Below are 7,831 nucleotides of genomic sequence, written 5' to 3' on the forward strand. Positions count from 1 at the left end.
CCAGTGGCACTGGGTTGAAGAGTATATGAGGGGAAGTAAGGGGAAGTAGGTTATGAAGGGTTTTGAATACCAATTGGAGCATCTTATATTTGCTCCTGAAGGCAATAGGAAGCTGCCATAGTGTATCAAGTGGGGGGGGGGGGGGGTTGGCATGATCAGACCTGTGTTATAGGAAAATTGCTTTAGTGGGTGAATGGAGAATGGATTGGAGTGGGGAGAGACTTGGAGCAAACCTCCAGCAGGCTATTGCAATAATTCAGATACGAAGTGATGAGGACCTAGACTGGAGTGGTGGCAATATCAGAAGAGGAAAGAAGGCATATTTCAGAGATGCTGCAAAGGTAAAATTGGCAGGCCTTGGCAACATCTTGGATACTGGGTTTGAGAGATAGTGAGGAATCAAGGATGATTCCTATGTTGTAAGCCTGAGGGACTGGGCTAATGGTGTTGCCCTCTACAGTTATAGTGAGGTTAAGGGGAGGAGGAGGGTTTAGGGAAAATGTTAATGAGTTCTATTTTGGATATATTGAGTTTTAAGATGTCTATTGGTTATCCAGTTCAAGATGTCTGAAAGGCCATTGGAGATGTGAGATTGGAGCTCAGAAGAGAGACTGAGACCGGAAAGGTAGATTTGTGAATCATTAGCATGACAGTAATTAAATCCATGGGAGTTGATGAGATCACCAAGTGAAATAGTACTGAGGGAAAAGAAAAGAGGACTCAGGACAGAGCCTGAGGGACACCTATGGACAGAGGGTGTAATCTAGAGGAGGATCCAGCAAAGGAGAGAGAGAAGGAACAGTCAGATATGTCAGAGGAAAACCAGGAGATAGTCATATCCTGAAAACCTAGAGAGAGGAGTATCAAGGAGGAGAAAGTGATCTACAGTGTCAAAGGCTGCAGAAAGATCGAAGAGAATGAGGATTGAGAAAAGGCTGTTGGATTTGGCAGTTAGGAGATGATTAATGACTTTGAAAAGAACATTTTTATGAACAGTAAGGTCAGAAGCCAAACCTTAAGGGATTCAAAAGAGAATGAGAAAAGAAAGTGTGGAGACTTCTATTGCAGATGACCTGTTTGAGGAGTTTAGCTACAAAAGGCAGAAGACAAAAAGGATGTCAGTTTGGAGAAGGGAAAAGAATCAAGTGCAAGTTTTTTTCATTATAGAGGAGACATGGGCATGTTTGTAAGCAGTAGGAAATAAGTCAAGAGAGAGAGAAATTGAAAATAAATGAAAGACTGTGGATGACAGAAGGGGCAATTTGTTAGAGGAGACAGAATGGAATGAGATCTCTTGAACAAATAGAGTGATTAGCCTTTTGCAAGAAATAAAAGCATTTTATATAAAACAGGGATGAAGGAGGAGAAAGTGGCAGAAGGCATCTGAGTAATGGGAGACAAGAAAGAGGGGAGAAGAAGGAGTTTACAGCAAATGGCCTAATTTTTTCTATATAATATGAGACAAGGTTCTTAGCTGAAGGAGTGGGGGGAGGGGAGCCATGGGGGTTTGGAGAGGGTTGAGAAGTTTACAAGAGCTACTATGGAAAGTGGAAAACGGTTGATAAGGGAGGATTGCCTGTCAATAGGAGGGTTCAGTTGAGGTTATGCAACATAGATTTGTAGTGGATCCAGTTAGAACTTCTTTATGATTTTTCTCTACCTTCATTTAGCTATACATGTGTAGGCACAAATGTGATGAATGGTGGGAGTGATGCAAGGCTAAGGTATTACTGGGCATAACTGATATTATGACAAGGGGACTAGGGATTTAAGAAAGGAGGGGAGTATAGAGTTGGTTTGCTTCAACAAGGAATCCAGATGGGGAGAAGAGGAGAGAGTGGTTAGTGCAAGGGATATGGCCTGAAACAGATTTGAGGCAGTCAAGGGATTGGAAGTAATGGTGAGGATGAAGAGTAGACTTATGTATGGAAAGGCAGAGGGAGAGGTGAAACACCAATGGATTGTGGTCAGACGAGGGTATTTAAAAGTGCTTGAACATGGAAGTGGTACATTTGTGGGTGATGCTAAGATTGAGGGTATGATCATCTTTGTATGTGACTGAGGTAGGATGGAGGAGTAACTCACAGGAGGAGAGCAGATTAAGGAATTGTGTGGTTAGGTATTAATTAGAGGGAATCAATATGTATATTGAAGTCTCCTGGTACAAAATTCCCCAGCAGGATTAGGGGAGGAGAGGAGAGAAAATTGTAAGGCAGGTATCAAACTCATTGAAGAAAGAAGAGTGACTTGGGAAGTCTGTAGATAACAGTTACCAGGATTTTGATTAGGTGGTAGGCCCTACCAATCCCACACAAGTGGAAGAAGCAGAATAACCACATAGCAGAAAAAGAATTGGCTTTGGGCTTAGAACACCTATGCTTACTGAAACTTACTGTTTTTGTTTTTTATTTTTTGTAAAAACCAAAGATTTCATTACGGTAGTGTTCCCAACACTAGCAAAAACCCTTTACCAAGACAGATAGGAACCTGCTCTGCAACTGGTGATCTTAGAGAGTTGCCTGAGGCATTGAGAGGTTAAAGTGACTTGCCCAAGGTCATAGTCTGTGTCAGAGGTAGATTTTGAACCCAGATTTTCTGACCTGAGGCTAGCACTCTACTGAATATACCACACTGACTCTCTTTCCCCTTGGGCTTATCAAATACAAGTGATAACCCGTATGAAAATCATCAAGTCACAACCACCCTGGGTCCCATTTTCCCCATCTATAAAACATATATAAGAGATTTGGACTACATGATGCATATTGCTCCTCACCCTGTCCCAATTACCTTTTTTTGGAGGTCTCATTAAGCTCTCCTTTTCCTGATTTCCTGGCTTCAACATATGGAATCAAACAAGCAATACATACTGTGTCAATTATAAAGAAAAAAGATTTTGGTTCCTGATGTGGATCTGTCCCTCTCTAGGGTAGTCCCTTTTTCTTATATTAGACATAGTCACCTGCAACCATCTTGATATTCTTTAGGAAAAACAAAAAAGGACTTGACCTAGGCTTCACTGGAAGGAGCTGTCTAGCAGGAAGGACCTGTGAAGTCTATTCCTATTCCTCATTCCTGACATCCATTTCAGAAGGGAAGGAAAAGTCAAAAGGGGTACAATGAAAATGCAAAGAGGGAGGAATTAGAGCAAGTTTATAGAATCAATATGTCATATGCAATCTTCACCTAACATTTTACCAAGATTGTTTTCTGTTACTTTGTCCAATAAGCATCTAGCAAAGCTATGTTCTTTTTGCCCTTTCATATCCCTATTGAATAAAGAGGGAAGAAGGATTTACAGATTAGAAAAGCTGCAGAAATTCCAAGAACCCCAGTGAAGCAAGAAAATGGCCAGTGGCATTAAACTCATGAACCCTTTCTATAATGCCTGGCTGTGCAAGGCTCTTAGGAAGAAAAATGTCATATCTGAGAGCAGGGCCAGGATTCAGATGGAGTCTACTTATATTCTGAGCATCTAGAATAGTTCTTCGAGCTTTTGGGGAAAGCAGGAGTAGTTTGCTGCCTCAAATGTAGTAGGTGCTTGACAAATATTTGTTGAACAGAATGAAAACAAAAGACACTTCTGACAGCACTCTTAAAATTTAATTTAAGACTTGTAGAAGTCTAATTCAAATATAATTTTTATTTTAAAAATTTATGTTGTTGCCCAAGGTCTCATTAATGCATTACTCTGATATTGTATCCACAAGTATATCATTTAGAACAGAGCTTCTTAAACTTTTCCCATTCCTGACCCCATCAGGGCTTCTTAAACTGTGGATTGAACCCCTGTATTGGGTTGTGACCCATAGTTTAAGAATCACTGAGTAAAATATTAGTGCATAAGAGAAATATGAATAAAGACCTATCAAGTTGGATGAGGGAGAACTCACTCTCAGGTAGGGAATCAGAAAAAGCTTCATGGTAGAGATTGTATATGGTTTTGACCTTGATAATAAATAGGTTTTCCAGGGGCAGACACAGAAGCAGGTTAAGAGGAATTCTAAGAATATGGGATGGAGGAAGGAAAATATGGTACATGTTTTTGTTGTTCTATTGTTTAATTTATGTCCAACTCTTCTTGACTCCAGTTAGGATTTTCTGGTAAAGATGCTAGAGTGTTTTTGCCATTTCTCCAGCTCATTTTAAAGATGAGAAAACTGAGGCAAATAGGGTTAATTGACTTGCCCAGGGTCACACAGCTAGTAAGTGTCTGAAGCTAGTTTTGAACTCAGGTATCCCTGACTCCAGGTCCATCACTATATCCATTATATCCATCCAGGACCATTGCTACATCCTTTGTGTTTAGTAGATAACAATAATACTAAAAATAATAATAACATTCATAGTACTTTAAAATTTACAAAGTGCTTTATATGTGTTAACTCATTTGATTCTCATAACAACATTATGAGGTGGGCACCATTATTATCCACATTTTACAGATGAAGAAAAAGGATGAGAGAGTTTAAGTGACTTGCTGAGGATCAAAGTAGGGTTTGAGGTAGGTTGATGAACTCAGGTCTTCTTGATTCTAAATATATCACTTTATCAGTGAATAGACCACCTAGATCTGCAGATATCAAGAAATCCAGTTTGGTGTAAAGTCAACCATGAGCAGTTCTTCTGAGGACTGCTGCTGTGAATAACTTTAAGGATCTAATCACATAGTATGGTGAACTCTCTATTTATTCAGCAATAAACTAAAGCAAATCATTCAAGAAACTAAAGCACAACATTCACAACTATATAACATAATAACTTATTACTAAGGTGACCACATAGTCTTAAACAAAACATATCATTCAGTAAGTCACAATGTCCTCGATCAATACACCGTATCCAAGTAAAGTCCTCTTTCATCTTGACTTGAGGTTGGCTTCCAATCATCCTTAAACCAGTCATCCTTAAGGGGGATAGCAGTAAGTACAAACACCATTCACCCTTAGGTCACAGTAAGTCACAATCTCATCAGTCAATACAGAGTAGCCAAGTAAAGTCTATCTTCATCTTGACTTGAGGCTTGCTTCCAACCCCCTAGGCTCCTCTTTCACAGGCTGACTGTCACAGCTCTTGCCTGGATTTAGCCAGCTCTTGCCTGGATTCACAGGGAGGCAGCTCCCTGCTCCTGTTTTATATCTCAGCTCATGGGGACTACTCCACTCCAAGCTATTAGCAAGTTCTGTTTTTAGGAAGAGAAAGCTTAACAGAGCTACAACAATATTTACACATATTAAGCTTAATGGAGCTACAAAAATATTTATATACATTACTGGTATTCTCATCTCAATTCACTTTCTGTCTGACAAAGTAACACAAATCAATAAACAAGTCTTCTGTCTGAGAATCAAACACAAATCAACACTAAAGTCCTTTTTCAGGACTCCTGTAACAACAGTAAAGTCTTCTTTCAACAGACAAAAAGCTTCTATCTGACAAAGTAATATTAATGCCTACAAAACAACAGAGTGCCAGTGCTGACATCACAACCATTCTCTCTTAGCTCTGCTCGCTCTCAGCTTTGCTTGAGCTTTTCTCTGCTCTACTCTAGCTTTTTCCACCCTTCCTGTTCCATTCTTTTGGCAAGTTCCTCCCACCATGAACTCCATGTGATTACATTAGTCCCATTAAGGGCAGAGAAGGTCTTCAAACTCCTTTAGACCTATTAATATATTAATATAGACCTAATAACACAATGTATACTGTTTCCAACAGAGATTCTTGATACAATCAAAAGTGAGGTTCAAAGGCACTTGAATAGCTGAAACAAGCAATAAAATACTACTTTGCTTGCTATTACATTTGGTTAGAAAATTGTTACTGTAACTGAGAAAAGTTGAATATGTTAATCATAACATAGTCATGAGATTATTTTCCTAGGGTCATAAAAGTCAACATGTGTATAATTGAGGTGCTAGATAAATATATTTTGACCCATTCAACCCCTGTTACTTCACTACCTAAGTAAAACAAACAAACAATGCATTTTACTATTAGTAAATAGCTAGAAAGAGGAATCCACATTCCTATTTTCCAGATTTCCTTCAAAAGCACTCATCTATAAAGCCCAAGCTGTCAAAAATCTAGTCTCCAAGACTATAAAGCAATAAAAAGCTGTGTTTTTAACAAGAAGCTGCTGTTGATCATTAAAGCATTTCCAACCCTCTGCTAACAGAAATTCTTCCTTTGGAAGACAAAGCTCATCCCCTAAAGAATGGAGACAGCTCATTCGTTCCCCTCTGCCAAGCCTTCTCTAGCCAGTAAATCTAGCTAGGAAAAAAAAAATAGCAACAGAAACAAGGTTGCTTGTCACCTACAAGCCATGTCAAAAGCTCCAGTGGCTGTCCATTAACCAGGATAAAATACAAATTCCTCTGTTTGTACATTAAAGCCAACTCTCCATCTGGGGGAAATCTATTTTTCAAGACACTACACATGACTTTTCTTTTTTCACTCTGCTTTTTAATAAAAAGGGTCCAGTTGCTATTCTCCATCCACAGTACGTCATTTTCCACCTCCATGACTTTGCACAACCTGTCCTGATGCCTAGCTTGTACCTTCTCCTCACCTTCACCGTTTAGAACCTCTAGATCCCTTCAAGGTTCTGTATGTGTCGCTTCCCACACCAGATTTGTCCTGATATCCATAATTGCTAGTGCCTCACCTCTTGAAAGTTATTTTGCATTTCTTTTGTCCATATTTTATGCTGATTTATTTATGTATATGTTGATGCCCCAAATTCTCGATTCTAGAGAATAGACAGGCTTTTGCTCAGAAATGCTGTTGCTTCTTTTGCTGTACAATTTGCTAAACTTGACTAAATATCCTTTTATCGCTTCTGGCTTTGTAGATATCATCCCTTCTTACCTGTTAGTGGTGGTTTGGGTAGATTATATAAGTACATTAGTAAAGCTTGGTAATGGGTTTGTTGTGATATTAGCTGTGTCACAATAAAGTGAAGTAATCTTTCTATCTATGCTTAAGGGCACAGAATGACTGATCATATGTATAACAGGGTGAAGATGTCTTAGTTTTACTTGATTACAGTTAAAAGTCAGAGTTAACTTTTTTTTTTTTGAATAGCCTATCATGCAGCAAATAGGGAAAAACACAGCATAATGTTCTTATGTGCTTTGGATAATGCCTATGTACAAACATATGATATCTGAACTGATTTCCTTCTCTGAACCCAAATTAGTAATAATCCTGGGGAAGGGCACAGAGAAAAGATTAACCTTCCTCCTTGTTTCCAGGTCTATATGCCAGGGTTGAAATCAGAGAATTATTATGTTCTCTTTAAAATGTTCCTTTTTCTTCTTAGAATTATAGCAAGTTATCATATTATATTCAGAAACATGTGATCTAATATCTAGAAAAACAACTTGGAAAATAATTTTAAAAGATTATATAAAATCTGTGATTATCTGCACCTATAATGCTACTAAACTGTGCATAACCTTTGAATCAAAAATAATAATATTAGGTCTATACCCTAATGGAATCAAAGAAAGAGGTAAAGGATCCATGCATACAAAAACATTTGTAGCAGCTTATTTTGTAGTGACAAAGAATTGTAAGCCAAATGGATACCCATCAAATATGGAACTGCTGAATAAGTTATGGTATGTGAATGAAATGAAACATTATTTTACTATAAGACACAATGAAAGAGATGGTCTTAGAGAACCCAGGAAAGTGGTATGAACTGATACAGAATTTTATTTTTATTTTCTCCAAAGGAGGGATAGATGTGGGAAGGAAAGTTGATTTCTGTAATTAATTTTTTTTCAAGCAATCGGGGTTAAGTAACTTGCTCAAGGTTACACGGCCA

Source organism: Petaurus breviceps, unplaced genomic scaffold, assembly GCF_028583685.1.
Source record: "Petaurus breviceps papuanus isolate PSGF00001 unplaced genomic scaffold, PetGlider_PUasm1.0 38, whole genome shotgun sequence".
In the NCBI taxonomy this organism is placed as follows: Eukaryota; Metazoa; Chordata; class Mammalia; order Diprotodontia; family Petauridae; genus Petaurus; species Petaurus breviceps.